A 21,803-nucleotide genomic window follows, 5' to 3' on the forward strand; every position below is an offset into this window, starting at 1 on the left:
CAGTCCCTAAACCTTTCAACATTGTCAACCCCTAGGAGTGATTTAGTACTCATGGTACACTCTTCAAAAAAGTCTCACTAATAGTTTAAATTGGTACTGGGTTGTTTCCGATATAATGGTAGTGACCATTGAGTTGGTGCACAACACAAAGCAAGTTGCTTTGCTTACTGTGGCAACACCACTTGAAATCTCATTCGGTGACCATATATGTGCACCTTCCCGGCAGCGTTTCATCTGTATCCATTGTCGATGATATGGAATGTGCCCCTTTCTTGGTGCTTCCAATTTGTCTCATAGGTCCAAACTTGAGCACCTGTACATTTTTTAGGGTGTTAATCTGAGTTGTGTTATAATGCTGGGGCATGTGTACCTTTTTCACGCAGCTACTGATCTGTGTCCTGCATCTACAGTACAGCCTGCAATCCTTTCTTGTGTCGGCTGTTGTTAAAATGTAACCTGTACCTAGAATACAGGTACCATATTCATGGGCTGTTAACGATGCCCTTGAAATGACATTGGTTTATTATTCGGATAGGAGTTGGAAGAATTGGACCTTGGGGCCTCAAGGGGGCACCCATGCTTATTTTGATTGGTGCCCGGGCAGCCTATAAAGCTTTGGGTTGTGACCGCGATACAGTGGGGAGTTTGCAGCCAGAGATTCTGAATCCCTTTGCCTCAAGTCCCGTAATACCTTAAGGATGCTGTGCTTTCCTGTCTTCTTCCATTCTGCTTGATGTTCTTCTCTTCTACTCTCTCCTCCTTCCACCTTCTTCGGCTCCAACTTCCCCTTCACCTTCAACTCTCTCTCCACCTCCTCCTGCACCTTGAACTCACTCTGCGTCGTATCCTCCTCCTACCTCATCTTTAGCTTTTTCTGCACCTCCTTCTTCTCCTCCTCCTCCTCCAACTCTCCCTCCGCCTCTACCTCTTTCTGATTTCTCTGTTTTCGGCACTTTTATCTTTCCAATCCTGCTCACTCTGTTACTCCAAATGCCCCAACGCCCCAAATCTCTCTCCTGGTATATAAATGTCTGAAGTACTTTCCCTTGGGCCAGGCTAGGGCCCAGTGGAGTAACTTTGCTGAAAATGTTGGCAGGAACATGACATCTAAATGAAAAGGGCCCCTAACAAATGAAGGGGTCAAAATGGTGTGCCACGAAAGTTAGGGGGACAAACATCCTTGTTCCCCCTTAAATGACATCCATGCTAGGGCCTATTTCCTGCACGTGTTTGTGTTTGAATAAGTCAGCGCTGGGGATTAGCTGTGCGGTACGTATGAAGCTAAGGTTAAAAGGTTTTTTCCCTTTCCCCTCTTCTGGCAGTCCAAACCTTCATCTGGCTTCTTCATCATGCCGTAATTGGTACATGCGCGCATGTGCACAGAATGCAACAACGTTCCTTCGGCTGGAGTGAGGCCCATGAATGCTCCAACGTGGGCCATTCTCTACTGAATCCCAAGGTTGATTTCCTTCAGGCGAAACTGGGGGCCACAAGGGTGATTTCTTCTTTTCACAGGGATTGCTTTACCACCACCCCACCTCCAACTCTAAAATCAGAGGTGAACTTTGGCGCGCCAACCACCTCCCTCCACAGAAATCTATTCCCGGCCACCCTCCTCACCCTATCCCGCCGCCCCCTTCCTCCCTCTGACTGCTATTGAGAACTCACTAATACCCCTCACCAAGACACCTCGCCCGCTATCAAACTCCCAATCCAGAGGAGCCCCCTGGCGCTCCAAACAGCTCAACCAACATCCTCTTGCACTCCCTTCGTGCACCCTCCTTCAAACATCCCCCTTCATTTCCCGCCCTCACCCCTAAGCCCCCCTCTCCTAACCGACCTCAGAACCACCCTCCGTCTCACTGCCACCCTACCTCCCCATCACTATCCCCCTTTGACCCCTGCCAACAAACAACTCCTTCATATCCCTTCCCCTCTCTAAAAACAGCACGTCTCACACTCGCAAGAACGATAGTTCATCTCCATCACCTTCTGACCCGACCTACCCTCTTTCACACCCCCACTGCACCAAAACCCATAAATAGTAGAAAAGAAGCCTGGCCCACCTCCGACCACTCCTCACCACTTCTACCCCTTCCTCCCAATCTCCCCCTCCACCGCCCCTTCAGAATCCCCTATCCTCTCCCTGCTTCCAGCTCCACTCTCTCGACTTCTCTGCCTGCACACCTCAACCCCCAATCCCTCCGAGATCCACCCCAATCTCTAACCCCCTCAAACCCACTAACCATTTATGCACTCACCTGCCCCTCTCACACCCTACACACACCCTCCTGATATCCTCCACCACCCACCTACTCTTCCCATCTTCCACTGATGTAACCCCTTACCCTGCTACACAGAACCTGATGGCACCCTCCCCCATCACTAAACCCCCTCCTCTCCCAGCCTCAATGACCAGTAACCTCCTCCCCCTTCATACCCCATGCTCTTCCTGCCCACCTCCCGATGACCCCCCCATGACCACATCCCCCACCAAAGTCAAATGCATCCATTTTAATGCCCGGTCTGTAGCGAAAAACAGACAGAGCATCTTCAACCTCCTCTCGTCCGACAAAACTGGCCTAGTCTTTGTCACGGAAACCTGGCTCTCCGACGACTTTGACCCTGTATCGCACAAAGCATTGCCCACAGGCTACTCACTCATCCCGCTCAACAGACCTTCCAGCGGAGGCGGCATGGCAGTCCTCTTCAAATCTCATTTCTCTGTCTCAATCGTTGAATCTCAGACATGCATTCCATCATGTGAATCCCTTCTAGTTAAACTCTCACTACCCCTGACCATTTTCCATAGTTTCCTACTCATCTACAGACCACCTTGTTACGACAGACAGTTCTCAAACAACCTCTGTGATTCTGTAGCCACCATACAAGTAAACCACCCCTCGCTAGCTGTCCTAGGTGACTTCAATATCTGGTTGGACATTCCCACCAACCCCATGACCCATCCTCTAGTCAACAATCTTGATGCCCTCAACCTCTCCCTTCATATGAACAGTCCAACCCACTCTAGGGGGCACACCCTTGATGCAATCTTCAGCTCCCATGACCTGATTCATCTATCCCCCCCATACCGCTCATCTGGTCTGACCACTTTGTCATCCCTTTCTCCATCCTCAACCCTGCCCCTCCCCCTGGACCCCTCTGGCCCCCACCCCATGACCTGAAATGCTGGAACAAAATAAAGATCTGTCCCGACCTTGCGGAGGCCCTACGTCTTAGATCCCCTCCAATGCCACCTCGAAACAGATCCTTAACATCAACTCCTTCGACTCTTGGCTCAATGAATCCCTAATACCTCTCACCCCCTCACACCCTGCTTCCTCACGCAATGGACCATTTCCCAAATGGTTCACGCCCGAACTGAGGAAAACCAAACCAAAAAACAAAATAAATCTCTAGAACGCAAATGGCAAGCATCAAAAACTGATCTCAGCAGATTCACTTAAGCCTTGAACCATATTACAAAGCTGAAATCCGGAAAGCCAAAAAAGCCTATTACAACAAACGAATTCTCAACCATGGAACCCGCAGAAAAGCACTCCATAAAATAATTTCTAAATTCGTCAACCCCAAGTGCACCTCAACCCAATCTGCTCCATCGCAATCACTCTGTGACTCGCTCTCCCTACACTTCTAAACCACTGCTCTTGACAGGACGACCGTACTTAACAACAGACTGCCCCTCCTCTCCCCCACCCAACCACTGAGCAACCTATCAACCACCCATTACCCCTCCGCCCCATTCCCCAATGTTCCCTTTTTCGATTCCTTCAAACCCATCTCCAGCGACAAGTTTCTTGACCTACTATCTGCTAGCAAACCATTTGGCTCCCCCCTTGACCCATTCCCCGCCTCTGTATTAAAAGAAATATTCTCATCCACCTGCGCAGGAGAACATGCAAGAACAATACTAAATGACTCCCTCAGCTCTGGTACTTTCCGGGATGCCTTCAAAATCGTGCATGTCAAGCCTCTTCTTAAAAAGCCATCCCTCAACCCTCTCGACCACAAAAACTACAGAACCCTCTCAAACACCAGATTCCTTGCAAAACTCGTTGACCGGACAGCATACGGCCAACTAAACGCCTTTGTTGAATCCAACAACCTCCTTGACCCCGCTCAATCAGGCTTCAGACCTCGACATGGTACCGAAACCACTCTGACCTCTATCTGGGATGACCTTAAGGTCACTGCTGACTCTGAAGGATGCACTGCACTAATTCTCCTCGACCTCTCTGCAGCCTTCGACACGATCATTCACTCAATCCTCCTTGACCGTCTCCACTCCCTTGGAATCCGTGGCACCACTCTCAAGTGGATCGCCTCCTTCCTCAGCAACAGGAAACAGATAACCCTCCTCTCTCCATTTGTCTCAGCTGCTCGCTCAGTTAATACTGGAGTACTGCAAGGCACATGTCTATCTGCTCTCCTATTCAACCTCTATATGTCCACCCTCCCTGGAATCATCCGCCCGCACAATATCTTGTGCTACAACTATGCTGACGATACACAAATCATCCTTAAATTCCACAACTCAGACACCCACTCCCAGCCCGACCTCAAAGCCTGTCTCCTAGGTATTGACTGATGGATGACAATGAACCACCTCCTCTTGAACCCCACTAAAACCGAAATCATGGTCTGCAGCAACACTGATCACCTACTTCATCTGCTTCCTTGGTCCCCTTCCCTAGGCCAACCCCCAACCCCTCCAACACTGTAAAAAACCTAGGCTGCACTATGGACTCTGGCCTAACCCTCTCCCGACAGGTAAACAATGTATCTAAATCTTGTCACTACCATCTCAGACTTCTCAGACGCATTGTTCCCTACCTTTACTTCCCGAACAGACTTGCTGCTGTTATGTCCATTGTAATGTTGAGACTGGAATATGCCAACTCCCTATACCTAAGAGCGCCAGCATACCACCTTAATAAACTCCAAAGATGCCAAAACGCTGCTGCTAAATTACTCCTCACCCTGGGTCCAAGAGACCACAACACTCCTGCTCTCCGAACCCTCCACTGGCTCCCAGTCAGACGAAGGGCTTCCTTCAAGACCGATACAGTAGATTGGGGATTTTTGGTGATACCAACCATCTGTGTCCTGCGCTCTTCGAAAAATGGCCGCTGATCGGTAGAGTGACGGAGTAACAACCCCCTACTCCGGTAAAACAGAAAGGTTAGTGAGGTTTGCGGGAACCCCACTCTACTTTAAGATCAAGCGCCACAGGGTAAATAATGAGTGTACACTAAAGGTATTTGAATTTGAAAATTATATTTCAGAAAAAATGCCCTATAAGCGACATGTGTTTCGGCGGATACATCGCCTTTTTCAATCAGGGCCGTCGGCGTCGCAATTCAGACGCCGACGCTTGTGACGAAGACCACCTCTTGTGAGGCGGGATTTATCCCATGACAACCTCCAAACAACCAATGGTTTGACTTATAGCTTGCACCAAATCGGCCCTGATTGAAAAAGGCGATGCATCCGCTGAAACACGTGTCTCTTATGGGCTTTTTTTCTGAAATATAATTTTCAAATTCAAATACCTTTTGTGTACACTCATTATTTACCCTGTGGCGCTTGATCTTAAAGTAGAGTGGGGTTCCCGCGAACCCCACTAACCTTTCTCTTCCTTCAAGACCTTCTGCATCACTCACCATGCAGTGCACAAGACTGGCCCACTATACCTGCAAGAAAAGCTAAAACCTTACCTCCCACACCCTAAGATCTAGCACTGCCCTCCTTTTAGTGATCCATCACCAACTCTGTCAGGATGGGAGAATCCGCTTTCTCAACCTTGGCCCCGACTCTGTGGAACTTGCTTCCCCCACATATTCGACACACCCAAGACTATATGACATTCCGCAAAGTACTAAAAACGTGGCTGTTTCCATAAACAGCAACCTCATCCCTAGAAGCAACCAAATTTCCAACAACCAATGACTAAATACCGATTGTAACTCCTATCCATGTCACCAGTGAACATGACCATCAACCCAGCTATTTGACACTGTATCCATGAATCCAGAATAATGATCTCCTTGGATCAAAACTCCTCCCAATTCCCTGTTCCACAACTCGTCTAGTCCTGTGACGTCGCTATGCCCCGCGGTTGTCACTGTATACCTTTCTCCAGTACTGTCACTATGTATCCCTCTGTATTTCCCTCCCCTCTAGTCCATGTGATGTCATCTGTATACCCCACTGTGCCTGTGTCTCACTGTGTACCCTGCCTCCCTTCCCCCATGATGTTACTATGTATCCCTCTCCCTCTATACTATTCTTCCGTACTGTCACTATGTATCCCCCTGTATTTCCCTCCCCTCTAGTCCATGTGATGTCATCTGTATACCCCACTGTGCCCGTGTCTCACTGTGTACCCTGCCTCCCTGTCCCCCATGATGTCCCTATGTATCCCTCTACCCCCCCCATCCCATCGCTCTAAGCCCAAACCTCGGTCTCCCTGTGCCCATTGTGCCCGTGTGTCGTTGTGTTGCCTCTGTATTGCCATCCCCTTTAGTCCACGTGCTGTCCCTTTATACCCCACTGTGCCCGTGGCTCGCTGTGTAGGCTGTGTACCCTGTCTCCCTGTTCCCCATGATGTTGCTTTGTATCCCTCTACCCCCGTCCTGTCGCGGTAAGCCTAGCACTCTGTCTCCCTGTCCCCGTGTGCCGCTATGTTGCCTCTGTATTTCCCTCCCCTCTAGTCCCTGTGATGTCCTGTATACCCCACTGTGCCTGTGTCTCGCTGTGTAACCTGCCTCCATGTTCCCCATGATGTCGCTATGTATCCCTCTACCCCCGTCCTGTTGCTGTAAGCCCACCCCTCTGTCTCCCTGTGCCCCTTGTGCCTGTGTGTCGATGTGTAACCCTGCCTCCCTGTTCGCCTGATGTTGCTATGTATCCCTCTACCCCGTCACTGTAAGCTCAACCCTATGTCTCTCACATGAGCTTTGTCGATGAATTATCATATCACACCATATCATATCACTACGCTTACTCTCTACTCTACACCATCACTCAATCTGAGTACAGCTATACCCCTCGATAAATTCGGCATAGCTGCTCACATACAAACACTACCCCATAAACACCTCATCACTCTAATAACACGCAGCAATATCCCATGACAAACTGGCCTAGCTGCTCACATAAGCGTACTACAGGCCTAACGCAGCCAGAACCCAGTCTGGGTGTCCACGCACCAGACTGCACACATTCAACTGACATCTCCAGCACCACCCCTAAGGCTAGGATGCAGCTACCATAATGTTATTTCATCAGCTGCACACACAACACACGCTTCTGGATTACACAGATGGACTGGAGGGAACTGATGGAGTGGATGGAACATATGGGGTGGATGGAACAGATGGAGTGGATGGAGCTGGTGGAGCGGGTGGAACTGGTGGAGTGGATGGAACTGATGGAGTGGATGGAACAGATGGAATGGACGGAACAGATGGAGTGGATGGAACAGATGAAACAGATGGAGTGTACGAAACAGATGGAACAGATGGAGTGGATGGAACAAATGGAGTGGATGGAACAGATAGAGCAGATAGAACTAATAGAGGGGATGGAGTGGATGGAACAGTTGTAGTTGATGGAACAGATGTAAATGATGGAACAGATGGTGTGGATGGAACAGATGGTGTCGATAGACTGAATGGAACAGATCAAATGGATGGAACAGATGGAGTGGATTGAACAGTTGGAGTGGATGGAATGGATAGAGCAGAATGAACCAATAGAGCAGATGGAGTGGATGGAACAGAGAGAGTTGATGGAACAGATGGAGTTCATGGAACAGATGGAATGGATGGAACAGATGGAACGGATTAAACAGATGGAATGGATGGAACAGATTGAGTGGATGGAACAGATGGAGTGGATGGAACAGATGGTGTGGACAGAGTGAATGGAACAGAGGGAGTGGATGGAACAGATGGAGTGGATGGAACACATCGAGTGGGTGGAACGGATTGAGTGGATGGAACTTATGGAATGGGTGGAACACACAGAGCTGATCGAATGAATAGGAAGGATGAAACCGATAGAACTCATTAAACGGATGGGAAGGATGAAATGGGTCTACAGAATGGATGAAGTAAGCTATGTGGATGATGGGTTGAGTGGATGGAATGATGGATGGAGTAATAGATTAAATTAATATAAAACACGAAATGGATGAACAGACGAAGTGGAATGAACGGACAGAATAAATAAAACGGATAGAATAGATGGTACAGATGGAGTGCTCGATCTCAAGCGCCTAACTGATAACCACCATATCACACTACCGCCCTTACTCTCTCATATACACCAACACTCAACTAGAACACAGTGATACTATGACACATTCGGTATAGCTGTTCTCAGACTAACACCCGCCACATACTCCTCATCATCCTAATTAAACACAGCAAGCTGAGCACACACCGCTAGCTTAAGCGTCTCCTCAGGCCTAACGCAGCCACAAATCAGTCTGGGCGTCATCCCTCCAGAATGAACACATACACCTGACCTCCCAACCACTACACCTACCGCTAAGAAGCAGCTATCATGCAACTGCCACACCGGCTGCACACATATCCGGTGCACACACGCACCTTATGACTCTTTCTCTCTCTACTGACTTGAACTACGGTTCCAGAGGGCGTTCAACCTACAAGCACTGTGATATCATACCAATGATACATAAGGCGCTGTATAAATGCCAAGTAACATAACATATACATACAACCCAAAAACTGTGGCATACTAGTAATACACAATTGTATCCGACCCACGCCCAATGACTGTTTCTAATCAAACAATGAGTCTAGCCAGGAAAAATAAGGCAACAATCCCAGTTACTTATTACATAATGCATAATGCATACTTTAAAATGAATGATTAAAAATACATGTATTCATAACTACCAAAGTACAATAGATTTTATTTACACTCTTATACGAACACATTTATATTCTCTGTATGCATATAATTCAAACAATTCCCTACACCAGCCCCACACAAGTGCTCTGTGACAACATGTATACACAATACTATGGTTTAGGTCTATTTGACCGGAAAAAATTGACATCTCACAATTTGACCAAATTCTTTTTGTTTGAAAGTGGCCCTCCCCTTACTTCCCCCACTTTAACCCATTCCCTTACCCCACCCCACATATATATATATATATATATATATTTAATTTAAATTGACCGAAATTCTCACAAAAAATTAACAAAGAAATCGGTCACATTGAAAAGGTCAATTTGGTTTGTGATCGAGTATGCTAATTGCAATACTATCATATGCATATAGACAATAGGTGTACACAATGCACTGTATTTCTAAGGCTCTGAGCCTGCTGCCTGTCAGTTCTTGACAATTAAGTTCCAAACTGATCAATCAATCCTGTAATAAACTCTGTGTTTACTGCAGAACATACATGTTGTGCATTTACAATAGAGCAACCTGTGTCGTGTTTTCACTTTTCTTTGGGAAATATATTGATCATGAGAAACATCTGATTTGAAATGTATACCATTAAAGCGCTTAAATCATTAGGATAGCTCAGATGGTTCAACGTGTGCTGCAGCGATCAGTTGCAGAGGTCTGTGTGATCACTGTACCAAATGCCAGAATGGCCGACTCAGCCTTTTCATTTCTCACTGTGAGGTTGATAAACAGGAGAACCTACAGTGCTACAAAACACCCCACCTGCATCAGAAAGCACTAGTTATAAATACCAAAATAGCATCTGTAGGGTTCAGGTCTGGTGTTCAGCCCTCCAAACGAGGGTTGTAAAAACTGGGCTGCAGGTTCCAACATGGCAATATATTTATCACCCAGAATGAACAGCATTATGCATTAGTCGGGAGAGGTGGTAGTGAACACAAACTGGAGAAATGGAGCACATCACAAGTGTGGCAGTATTTTGGTGGTAAAGCCGCCAAAATACTGGCAAACTACTGTTTACAGCAGGATTACAAGTGGTAGTAGGGCGGTGTAATTCCCCATTTTTGAAGGTCATAGGATTCAATGGGGATTTCGGTGGCATTACCGCTGGCTGAAATGACGCCGACAGTAGTTTTGCAGAGTTTGGGCAATAAGGTGGCGGATTTCCCTCCAGCTTTTTTGCTGGAGATTTATTCACCACCTTACCACCAAACCTATAGTACGGCGGTGCAGTAATGCATTGGTAAAGCGGTAGTAACAAAATTACCATCATGTTACTGCCATTTCTCCCGCACTGCCATACTCGTGAAGAGGCACAAGTGGCAGAGAGTGGGGAGGTAGATCTTTCTCTTCGGCTGGGGCCTCCCTCTGGAACAGCCTCCCTGACTCTCTCAAACTTGAGCCAGACGATCTAAATTTCCAGAAGGTACTCAAGACCTTCCTTTTCACTTCCGCTTTATCTCTCCTGCTCCCTTGTTGATGTTCCTGTCTGCTGTGCACTCTGGTTACCTTGCCACACACTGAAATTACTATACCAGCTCCTGCACAACCAGTTGCCTTTGCACTGCCTCTGGGCCTCCCAACCAATTAAGGGACTGTATCTGCAACCCTACAGTCCCCTGACTCTATGCACTTATGAGCCTCCAACGGAAGCACCTACAAGCTGCTTTCACTCTCCTCCACCTTGGGCCCCTGGCACTTCTCTCCCTCCCTCCTCCCTCACTTGCGCAATCTGATTGACACAAGGCCTAGTAAGATCATTGTTCTGTCCTCCTGTGTGCCCCCTTCCCTGTCTTGTCGCTCCTAGAAACACATGTGTACAGGCGCGTGTGACATATCATATCATATCATATCAATATAGCCAAACTCTTGAGCCTCATATCCCAGCTTTGCCACAAGTTGATATTGTTGTTGTTAAGATGGGTTGGATTTTCAGTAGCAACCCTGTGGGAGGGTTCTGAGATGGCCACCCTTTTTTGTGTACATTGGAAAGACAATGGGGTCCAGCCGAACTCAAAAAAAAAAAAAAAAGAAAAGAAATGTGGAAGAGGAATAAAGCTTAGACTTCAGGAGATGTGGGAGCATCGTAATGGTGCAGTGAAACACACACAGAACATTCAAATAATTCAAATTAGACACTAAGTGTAAAAATACCCTATTTATTAGGCCTCAGGACAATTGAAATAACAGGTAAGTAGTACTAACAAAACAATATTCAAAACATATGTACATTCACAGTTGGCGGTCTCACTAGAGGTCACTACACGTTACTTTTCAGGTAGTTAGAAGTGATGCACTATGCAACAAGGAAATATGTATAATAAAGCAAGTGAAACAGTGATTAATGCAAATTCATAGAAACCTATGTAAGAGCATTGTAAAAGCAAAGCAAATAGCTTTACCTTGCCTTATAAAAGAACGTCTCTACCACTTAAAAGTCTTTCCCAGCTAATGTGAGCAGGCCCAGTGCCATTAACAGTCAAATATTCCATGAAGATATCTTTGAAGTTAGGAGTCTTTAAAATGAAGAAACAAGTAGTGGCAAAGCCAACATGTGAGTCAAATGTTGCTGTACAGCTCTATGATGGGTGCGGGGTAGTGGAAACAGGTATGCAGGATCACCCCCTTACTCCCATTCATTCTATCACAAACCCCCCTAGGATTCCTAAATCCCCTGGGCCCCCTGACTTCTTTCGTCAGTTCCATTCAGGCATTCCAAGGGCAGCACGTTGCAGAGGTCAGTGTCATGATTGGCTCCTGCTAGGTGGTGGTTCTGAACTCTGGTGAGATGATTTGCATCTCGATGACCCAAGCACTCCCAGATGTAGGCCACCACATCTCGCACAATGTCAGGATAACAGCACGACGTAATCAAAGTGGGCAGCAGTAAAGAACACAGTGCCCAGGTGGCAGTTGGTGACTCGTGGTGAAGACAAAGAAACTACTCCCAAAAGGGCTCTCTTCAGGGTGGAGTGCACGAGGACAGTTGTTAGGCCAAGCCGGTGACCTGTGAAGTTCCAAGTCAAAACTCAGAATGGGGACTTAGGAGCAGCAGATGCTCTGCTCACAGTTTGGTTCCAGAGCACTTCTGAAAGCTCTAGATGGCAGGATTGGTGTGCAGGGGTCCAGAGTGATTGGTTGAACCACCAACGAGGGTCTTCAGAAGGTTGATCCAGAGAGGCAGAGCTTCACTGTAACTTGGCTCAAGGCAATTCTGGAAGTCTTCAACGATCGTCCTCGGGTCTTCAGCAGGCTCCAACTCTTTATAGGGGTTTTTACTCCAATGACGATCTGAATGGCTGCAGAGTCCACCGTTCATCCTAATTTCATGCCAGGGTCTCCCGAGGCGAACCGATGGTAAGGTTATGCACCATTCAAACTTTTGCCACACATCTGCCCAGCAACAGACATGCCCCTGGCCAGAGTGTGGATTGGGACCAGACTGTCCCAGCCACCAACACCGACCATTTCTCTCGCAACACAACTTTTCCTGGGAAACTCAGAGTTTTGCACGGGAAAGGGATTACTTACCATGGATGCCATTTTCTGGCCTGAGAGGGTCAGAAAAATGACAAAGGACAAGATGGTCTAATGAGGCAAAAACATGTGGTACAGCTATTTTGAATATATAGTCATTAGTAAAGGATGACTAGCTGCTTCACTAAATTGATGATTAACGGTTTTTATTAATTTTGTCTTAGGCATTATCCTGTTTTTCCTTTTTTATTATAATAGCTAATTTATTTTTTCTTCTGCTGGAGTATGTGTTGTTTATGTATTGTGCTTTCTCTGTTGTTTTTTTCTTTTGTGATATTGTGAAAGGTTTGTTTAGAACCATAACACAAATAATGAATTTAAAATGGCATTATGCTGCAAATATGCATAAGTGAACATGATCAAAAATGAAAAACACAACAGAACAGTATCTGCTGCCATGAGACCCATTTTGGTCACTTAAAAGTAACAGAAATGTTACTAAAAGAAAAAGAAAAAGAAAAAGGGATGCGCTCTTCACTGTAAGATGATATGTATTGCTTAAAAACAGTGAGGAATGTTACAAAGGGAGACAAGACTCCTCCTGCTCTGGCAGCCTTATGGACGGATGAGTGCCCCCAAAACAGATGAGCTAAACAAGGAAAATAAAGCAAAAAGAATTTACTTACCTCCAATAGTCAGCACGGAGATCAAACAATAGCAAAGTGTTAGTGGGTACACTGATGTCAATTGGGGGAGCTGAACAAATAAACTGTTTCCTAAAAGTTATCCTTAATCTATCCAATAAAACATGCTCAACAACACTTTGCTCTGCCCTAAAAAAGGTCTGTCCTTCTGTCCTACTCACAAAATGGACTATTTCCAAACAAGAGTGGGCCTATTCAAATTCAGCAGAAACTTAAATCTCAAGAAATATTTTGCCACTGGCATCAAACCATCAAAAACCAGTTCAGAAGAGGAACCTGTCCCTTCAGAATTATCCATTGCCCATTCAATACAAACAGTTTGTCTTTTAAACCTTCCGGAAGAAGACATCATACATACTTTAGAAACCTTTACAGATGATCTAGGTATAACCATGGATCTCAGTCAAACAACCAATTTGAAACCTAAATCAACATTCTATCCACATCTATACAGTGAAAATGTCATAGACCTATTTTTTTCTTTTACTTTGGTTGGTTAATTAATTAACCTTTCAAAACAAATCTATTATGATAATACAATAAAAAAACAAATTCTGAGCATAAAAACAAAACATCATCACAAATATAATACAACAGTTTAACTAGAAAAATAAAATATATAACAGTGACATTTTGTCTAAGTTACTTAACTACATCATTCCAGTTTTTCAGAGCCACACACAATTTCCTTGCAACATTTCAGTACGTAAAATATCTAATACTTCATAAGAAATTAGTCTGCTAATAAGGCAAGGAGAAAACAAACTATCAAAACACATTGTATGCAGTACTGTATTTAAAAATTGAATAGTAGCTATTCTTAATGATATTTTAGGTGTGGCGAATAACTCATGCCATAATTCATCATTTGAGCGGTTTCTGTAATGTGTTTGTGTTAGTTTATTGAAGATATCTTCCCTTTGCTTTTTCAAAGCAACACACTCAATTAGTATGTGTTTCAATGTTTCTTTAGTTTCTGCAACTTTACAAAAATGACAATATGATAGTTCCACTTAAATTAGACCTCTTCTCAATAAAATTTGGTTGGTTGGCCATAAATTCAGACGAAACCTTAGTATTTGATTTGTTAGTGTAAATGATGGACACTTCAATAGATAATCAGCAGCCTGCCAAAAATGTTTATGTCCAAAGAGTGCTCTATCAAAGTCTTTTAATTGTAGACATCTCTGTTGAGTGAGATGCCAATCCAATTGATACAATTTGAGTTTGGCTCTAGTTGGATTACTGAGCAAGAGATCTAACGAAATGTTTGCTTCAGTCAAATCTGATAGAACAGCAGCTCTCCATTTAGACGGAAACAGATGCTGGGAGCGCATTAAATAGTTTGCCAATATTGTAAGCAAACTATTATTAGCTAAACCCATTACACATTTTCGAAAGAGACAAAATCTCTTCCAAGATACTTGCATGTGTATAGAGAGAGTTCCCAGCTCAAATCGAAGAAGAAGAAGAGCAGTTGGAGTTGAATTAGGGAGATTCAATACTTTTTTCCAGAACTTTGCTTCAATTTTATTGCAGTAGCAAAGTTTTTGTGGAAGCCAGGTCTCAGCCCCATATCTAATAATAGGGATTACCTTTTGCTGATAGAATATTAGAATGTGTGCACATGAGAATTTGCCATACTTATATTGGAGGATCTTAGTTTGCGAGATTAGGGTAGACAGTTTACCATTTAGATTGTTTGGCTGAGGCTTATTTATAGTGGAATTACTAAATATGACACCAAGATATTTATATTCGTTGACTAAAGTCAATTTTTGATTTTGCAAAAACCAATCATAATTTTTTCTTTGTCTCATTTTACTTTTCCCTAATTCCATAACTTGAGTTTTCTCCAAATTTAAGGTTAGATTATTTTTGATGACATAATGATCCAATTCATTGAGCATATTCTGCATGCCACTTGGTGTCTGCGAAATGAGGACCAAGTCGTCTGCATAAAGAAGCCAGGCAATGGCTTGGTTTCCAAGTTTTGGCGCATCATTCATTACTTCCATAAATTCAACTCCCAAATCAAATATAAACAAGTTAAATAAAGTAGAAGCAAGTATGCAGCCTTGTTTCAGGCCGCGTTTGGTATGAATTACTTCAGATTACAATCCATCCAGATTCAGTTTAACCTGCATTGAGGTATGTGAATGGAGTAGGTTTATTATCGATATAAGTGAGGGAGGACAGCCAAATCTTATTAACTTTCTGAGAAGTAAGTGACGATCTACCGAGTCAAATGCAACTCGAAAATCTACATAGGCTAGATAAAGGGGTTGATTTCTTGTTGCATAAAGTTCTTTAATGGCATTAAGTGTCGTAATATTGATAGCAGTGCCAAGACCCGCAACAAATCCAGTTTGCAAAGGATCTCGACGATTCTCATTTGTAGCCCAGTTGTTAAGGTCTCTTAGAATAATTCTACTAAAAATCTTCCCAGGTGCATCGAGAAGTGCTATTGGTCGATAGCTTGCAGGATTTGTGCGATCACCTTTTTTGTATATTGGCACTATTACAGCTTTACACCAGGATGGCGGAACACTTTGCTTCGTTTTTATGGCTTGAAAGACAGCATATAAGATAGATGCCCATAATACAAGATTCTGTTTAAGGGCAAAATTTGATAAGCCGTCTGGGCCTGGTGCTCTTGAGGAACTGGCCTTATTTATATAGAATAGCACATCCTCTTGATCAAATTTGAAGGAGAAAGTGTTAGCCAAATCATGCGACAATTGTGAAATACTATTTTGTGGAAGATCATAAATGTTTGTCAAATAGCTAACCCAACTTTTTTCGGAGACACCGTTAAGCTGCGATGTCAGCTGCGGGCATGCTGAGCCAGCATTTATCAGCTTCCAAATCTGGGAGGTATTTTTGGTCTTAACCACCTGTTGCCACCGTTCCCCATCATTTTGGTACATTGCTGCCTTGTGAGCTCGAATCCAGTTTTTACAACTTGTCTTTAACTTACGTATAGATGACTCACGATATTGCATCGGAAGGGATAGTATCTGTCTTTTTTGTTTCCGATATAATGGGCCTCATTACGACCCAGGCGGTAAGTTACCGCCTGGGCCGTGACTTTACCACCATGGTGTAAACCATGGTGGTTGGCGGACTTACCGCCCCATTACGAGGTTGGCGGGGCGGTAAGTCCCCAATCCCCATTTACCCTTCCCCATTCCCATTTTTGCCCCATAGGGCATAATGGGAGTGGGGAAGGCGTTAATTACGCCACCGTAAATTACTGCTAAAAGCAGGTGTTAAATCCGCCATGGCGCTAAGGGACCTCGTACTCAGGCGGTAAGGGTCGGCGCTGTTTACGCCGGCGTAAACCCCTTACCGCCTGAGTCGTAATGAGGCCCAATGTCTAACAGATTGATCAAGTATGTGAGCGCAGGGATTATTGAGTTTCCTGATACCAGTTGTAGAGGGAGATGCAAATAAATGCATTTTATCATAATATTCAGGAGGGTCATGATCTCTCTCTAGAAGAAAGTGGTCTTCTGCTAGGTCACGAACAAACGCTTCCAGCGTGGGACTAGTCCAATGTAATCTGTTCTGTTGAGGATTTGTGATCAAATTTCTCAGCTGTTGTTGTTGGGGCCGAGCTTTGTCTTGAGAGTGAATCACAATTTCGACCGTCAACATCAAATGATCACTAAACGTGGTTGGCAATACTCTGAACTTGGAGATTTTGTCAAATAATCTTCTATATACATACACATAATCAATGGTTGCTTTTTGTGATCCACTTCACCAAGTGTGGGAAGGCGGAATATCAGTCTCCAATGCTCCATTTTACATTATTAAATCCCATGTCTGTACAAACTGCAACTATTGAGTGACCCGTTCCGAATTCCTCTTTTTGTCCGGGGCTAGAAGATGAATATTCAAGTCACCGGCATGAATAATGTGTGCAATGTTAGGTATTACCCAAATTGTTCGAACACAATTGTTCGAATTACCGAATTGACCGAAAGTCGAGGGTCCGAATTGACCTTTGCACAACTGACCATATATATATATATATATATATATATATATATATATATATATATATATATATATATATATATATATATGTATTGGTTTGGTAATATATATATATATGTATATATATATATTTATATATATGTATATATATATATTTATATATATAATGGGGGTTGCGGGGGGTTTCCCCCCGCATATATGTAACAATTGACCTTCACAATTCGGTCAATTGTGCAAAGGTCAATTGTAATTTGAACAATTGTAGTTCGAACAATTCGTTTACATCCCAATGTTAGGAGTAGTAATGATCTTTTCCATGAGTACATTAAGATCTTTTAATAAAAGCGAAGTTAGAATTGCCATCGGATTCCAATATATATTAACAATTGCAAATTTTACATTTTATATCAAAATTATCGAACATTGTAAGAATGAATTCAGAGAGGGCCAGTCTTCTATATTGTTTGTAGTAGCGATATTAGAGATAGTCACAAGGCCAGACATTGGTCTTCCTTTTTGACCTTTTACAGCAGGGACTAAATTAACATAATGATTATCCCAAGATAATGAAGCATGCCAAGTTTCCTGCAAAAGCACTAGATCACAGTTTTTTAGAGTACAGTTGAAATTGTTCAATAAGTGCTTATATCCTCTGGTATTCCAACTCAAAATTGCTATTTTATGAGTCAAAGGGCAGGATTCAACAGGTTCTAGTTACGTTTTCTTGCAACAGCAACCTTGGGAGAAAGGGCAGTCATTATTATCGCCTTGCCTTGCAGGCTGTTGTAAAACCTCACCAAAAGGTCTCTCACTTGTAGTCGGAATTAATCTGAATCCAAGGTCATAGAGGGCAGATCTTGCGGACCAGATGGTATTGAGGATGATACGAGATCTTATCCAGAGACAGGATACAGTTGGATCTTTATCATCAGGAAATTCTACCTGTTAGATATCTACTGTAGTAAGATCCTCCAAACCAGGAATATCAGAGAATACCTGCATGATACTCATCCTATTCATGGTATAAGTTGGAAAGGAACCACCACGACAGCTAAGAAATAGTGAGTATAATTGAGGAGGCTTTTTGTTCTTAGAGCTCACTTTTAAGCTAGCCTCTTTTCTATTACCGGTTGTTTCTGTGGGCAAATTACAGTTCCTTTCCTCTCCTGGTGATCTAAATGTAACATTCTTAGAGCTCACTCTCATATCTGAGACAGTTGCAGAGTCGGAATTACTACTAATGAGTGATTTCATAGAAGACTTAAGGATCTTCTGTTCCGAGATTAGAGCTACTAAACAATCGTTAATTGTGGTAAGAATGTTATTTTGCAAGTTGGCCTGAGAATCAAACACTGCTGATATTTCTGGCAGTTTTGTATTTGTAGCATTTACTTCAGGAATAACTGGCAGCCTCACAAAATATGCATTAATTTCAGTGTCTCGCCCTGACTTTTTCGCAATTGAAGATATCGATTGCATTAACAGGTGGTTAACAGTCGGGACCGGGTGGAATTGACTCAAGTAATCATCCACAGCTTTCCTAAGTTCTTTTTTGTTAAGTATTAGTTCAGATTTTTCGACATTATTCTCTGGATTGTCTTTATGTGGGGTTACAGGTTGAATCTCAGACGGCACACTCCCCAAACTGTTTTCCAGTTCCTCCACAGCCTGCACCAACTCATCCAATGGAGAATGAGTTAGATCTTCTCGAGAGTTGATAGCTCCATTTTTTGCAGTTCTTTTTCTTTCTTCCGTCAAGTTTAGATATTTTCTAGTTATAGCATTAGAAGCCAACATAGGGCATCTCACTGACTTTGACAATGATTTAAAGAACTGTCTTATTTGTCCACTAGAGATCACTCCTTTGGACCTTTGATTTTTAGGTTTCTTTAAATTTACATTATGTTTAGGATTTTGATTTTTGGTATTTTTCGCAAAAATCGTGTATGCTTCTTTGCAAGGTTGTGCATTTTTTGATCTAGATGGTTCAGCATCAGAAGCGGCTACCAGCACATCTGCAGTGGGCAGCAGAGGCAGCACGGGTGCTATCACCGCTGCCTCCAGAGGCAGCTCGCGTATAATACCCTCAACACAAGGAACAGCAGCCTTAGAACATTGGATGCTCTTACCAGCTGTATGTCTACCCAACTGCAAATCCAGCTGGTCAGTTAGAAGTTTACACATTGATAGCATCTCTGCAAGTTGTTTTAACAGAAGTGCTGAGTCTCTATCATCAGACGCTTGTCTCTGGGCCATGTAATCGCCAAATTACTTTTGCCAACACGCCATATTTTCTAGATTAGCATTAATAGAATTTACCTTTGAATCCAAAGCTTCAAACTATTTATCAAGAGACATTATTGCAGTATTCATTATTTCAAGTGTTATCTGGGGAGCTTTCTTGGAAGGAGAGCCCAAGGTAATAGCCAAATTATTTCTAACCAGTCTTCTTGGAGTTGGAGGAATGAAGGATATAGAGGTTTCAGATTCTGAAATACTTTCATTCTGAAATAATGCTGGCGATTTAGAGAGATTGTATTCATCTTCCTTGGCCGAAAAACACTCTAAGTCAATCACCGCATCATCTACATCATTATGTATGTTGGGCTTATTTGCCAATGATCCAACAATTCCTGAACGAGCGTTCTGTAAGATCATGGTATCCGACAAAGAAATATTACATAATTGTTTAGATACCTTGTTAGCAGCATTCAAGTCCAATACAGTCGGTGAGCTCATAAGAGGTTGCTGTACAGCCATGCATTCTTGATCATTGGGAAGAGGCTGTGCCTCTACATTCGAGACACTTAGGTTTGTTAGTTCCGACATCCGTGCCATAGGGCAAGGGGAGCACAAAGATGCAAACCCAAAGTCTCGTAAATCACCAATTAGAATGTTAGATCGTGTCTGTTTTTTCGCTGGTCGTTTGTCCCAGTGTGCACCCTTACCAAAAGGGCGAGCCAATTTTGGAGTTGTCACGGGACTGTCTTTACATGTGGAATCAAAAAAGGCACGTAATCGTCCAGGACATGGCATGTCCGTACGTAAAGTATACATTTTTGTCCTTTTTTCTGTCATAATGTTGCAGAATAAACAAGTAGTGAAGATTATAATCCACAAACACCAGTTATGTTACGCTATTAATCACAGTTAAAATAACACTTGCTATGTGACCCGCGACACCGCGGCGAAGCGGCAAAGTGGGACTTACAGGGGTGACCACGTTTATAAAGCCACTCCGAGTAAGTGTGTAACAGAGTGCCTAATTAAAGAGAGAAAAGGCGTATCAAAGTCTGTTTATACTAAATGTTAGTATATAAACGCTTCCTTATATTTCTCTTCACCTGCTGGGGCTTGAGGTCCGTCCTTTATCCAAATAGTAGATCAATCCAAAAGTAGCACAGCAGCAACCCGCGGCAAAGCGGGACTTACAGGGGCTTTCACGGGTGCGCCTATAGACCTATTTGAACAAGCGGTAGCTTAGGGTCTAAGAGCCTTGTACCTCAAACCATCTAAATCCATCAACATCCATTACAATCTTACAACTAAGGAAAGAGAATCCCTTCTTGAACTACAAAAAGACAAAACAGTAGTCATAAAACAAGCAGACAAAGGGCGAAAAAATTGTACTGCTCAACACAACATATTAAATCAAAATGGCTGCCAAACATCTAAATGACAAACAAACATATAAGAAACTTACCCATAATCCTCTTCCTAACATCATCACAGAATGGCATCGACTCAACAGTCACTATTTGGAAGAACAACTCCTAACAGAAGATGAATGTAACTACATGAACAACCAGCACCCGATATTAGCAAGCATTTACTTTTTACCCAAAATCCATAAAGAATATCATCATCTTCCTTCTAGCAGACCAATAATCAATAGTATTGGATTCCTAACGGAACCCATTTCATCATACATTGACAAACACCTACAACCTCTGGCAGCAAACCTTGCTTCCTTTATCAAAGATACAACAGATGTTATTAACCAATTGAAATCAATAGAATGGGAAGAGAATTTCAGATTAGTAACTTTCGACGACAGTTTGTACACAAGCATTCTTCTTCAAAAAGGAATGGAAACAACAAAAGAATTTTTAGACACAAGTTCGATCTCATACAAAAAGCAAAATGAAATGATTCCAGAAATGTTAAATTTCACGCTTACTAATAACATCTTTATATTCAATGGAGACATCTACAAATAAATAAGAGGAACAGCTATGAGGGCAAAATTTGCACCAGTGTATGCAAACTTATATATGGGTGCATTTGAACTACACCATGCATGGCAGCACCCCTCTTTCAGCAAACTCAATCAGATAGTCTATTGGAGTAGATTCATAGACGACATCCTAGTTATATTGAAAGGTGACAAATAATCATTAAGTGAATACCACCATTTTCTTAACAGCAATCAATATAACTTAAAACTAACGATGGAAGAAAGTCAAAACAAAATATACTTCCTGGATATGGAATTATATATCTGCAACAATAAGATCAGTACAACTTTATACACAAAACCAACAGCAGGCAACAGCATCCTGCACGCAAAAAGCAACCATCCACCCCACATTAAAAACAACATCCCCTATGGGGAGTTTTTGAGAATAAAGCGGAATT

General features: G+C 43.2%; 1 protein-coding gene across 1 annotated transcript in view; it reads right to left on the bottom strand.

Moving 5' to 3' along the window:
• ZNF831 (zinc finger protein 831) overlaps positions 1-21,803 on the bottom strand; it is a 1,263,335-nt gene that overhangs the window by 779,134 nt on the left and 462,398 nt on the right. The gene's annotated exons all lie outside the window — the stretch shown is intronic.

Source organism: Ambystoma mexicanum, chromosome 3p (genome assembly GCF_040938575.1).
Source record: "Ambystoma mexicanum isolate Mex_15411 chromosome 3p, UKY_AmexF1_1, whole genome shotgun sequence".
Taxonomy (NCBI): Eukaryota; Metazoa; Chordata; class Amphibia; order Caudata; family Ambystomatidae; genus Ambystoma; species Ambystoma mexicanum.